We start from the raw sequence: 1,762 nt of genomic DNA, 5'->3' as shown, positions 1-1,762 counted from the left end.
TCTTCTCCGCTGGCACAAAATGGCGTCTCCCGCGCTTTCCTTCCTTCCCGCGCTCGCCCTTCTTCTCCGCTGCGGCTTCTAAAAATGGCGTCTCCCGCGCTCTCCCTTCTTCTCCGCGGCTCAATGGCGTCTCCCGCGCTCTCCCTTCTTCTCCCCGCGGACGCGGTTCAGCCCTTGAGCCCTGGCTGTGCTCTGCGCGTTCTCCTGTGCGCCTTTCCCGTTGCCGTCGCTCGGTCCTGAACCCGGCTGCTGCTTTACCCTCTCTCTCTCTCTGTTTGTTTTTCCTCGACGCCGCTCGGTTTTCAACCCCCGGCCGCGCTCTGTGCGCTTCACCCTCTCTCTTACCCCGTCGACGCTGCTCGGCTTTTCTACGCCGTCGGTCAGCTCCAGCCGCCGCTGTCCGGGAAGGGTGTGCGCTGCACCTGTTACCAGTCTGTTGCTGGATCGTCGTGGCTGGGGAACCAAGCCCGGCTCACAACAGCCTCTCCTGCGATGTTTACTTTCTGCCGGATGATTGGGTGGTTGCTCGTGGTCGACGCCCGTGTTTCTGGCCTCGACTTTCTTCCACCGTCCTCCCGGAGCGAATCCTTGAAGGGAAATGCAGAGTTGCAGGCAGATTCGAATCGACCTCGTCGCCACTGTTAGATCCGTGATTCTTAAAGTAGGATGTTTCCCAATAACTACACGGAGGCTGTAACTTAACAATCAACAGGTGTTTACTGGAGTAGGGTAGTCTCAAGACTGGGAGTACAGAGGCATGCTCAAGGCTTATATACAGGTGTGGTCACTGCCGGTACTACAGTATACAGGAGCTGTAAAAGCAGTTCTCTCTTAAAGGTACATACACTACAAGACAGAGAGGGAGAGAGAGGGGCTATTTTCTCTTGAAAAGAGAAGGCTGAGGGGTGACCTGATCGAGGTCTTTAAGATTATGAAGTGTTTCGATAGGGTAGACGGAGAGAAGATGTTTCCACTCGTGGCGGGAGACCAGAACTAGGGGCCGTCAATATAAGACAGTCACTAATAAATCCAATGGGGAATTCAGGAGAAACTTCTTTACCCAGAGAGTGGTGAGAATGTGGAACTCGCTACCACAGGGAGTGGTTGAGACGAATAGTACAGATGTATTTAAGGGGAAGCTGGATAAACACACGAGGGAGAAAGGATTAGAAGGATAGGGTGATGGGGTGAGATGGAGTAGAGGTGGGAGGAGGCTCGTGTGGAGCATAAACACCGGCACGGACCAGTTGGGCAAATTTCTGTGCTGTAGACTCGATGTAACTCCATTGGTTAGATGCATCAGATACAGTTCTGCAGAGAGTTCTTCAGTATTTACAACTCTGATCCTCGCGTTCAGATCCCTCCGCGGCCTCCTCGCCCCCTCCCCAACTCTGTAACCTCCTCCAGCCCCTACAACCCTCCCTATCTCTGTAACCTCCTCCATCCCCCTACAACCCTCCCTATCTCTGTAACCTCCTCCAGCCCCCTACAACCCTCCCTATCTCTGTAACCTCCTCCAGCCCCCTACAACCCTCCCTATCTCTGTAATCTCCTCCAGCCCCCGACAACCCTCCCAATCTCTGTAACCCCCTCCAGCCCCCCTACAACCCTCCCTATCTCTGTAACCTCCTCCAGCCCCCTAAAACCCTCCCTATCTCTGTAACCTCCTCCAGCCCCCTACAACCCTCCTTATCTCTGTAACCTGCTCCAGCCCATACAACCCTCCCTATCTCTGTAACCTCCTCCAGCCCCCTACAACCCT

The sequence above is a fragment of the Somniosus microcephalus genome, chromosome 33 (assembly GCF_052327205.1).
Source record: "Somniosus microcephalus isolate GS21.2 chromosome 33, FLI_Smic_1.0, whole genome shotgun sequence".
Taxonomy (NCBI): Eukaryota; Metazoa; Chordata; class Chondrichthyes; order Squaliformes; family Somniosidae; genus Somniosus; species Somniosus microcephalus.
This window is presented reverse-complemented; position numbering follows the sequence as displayed.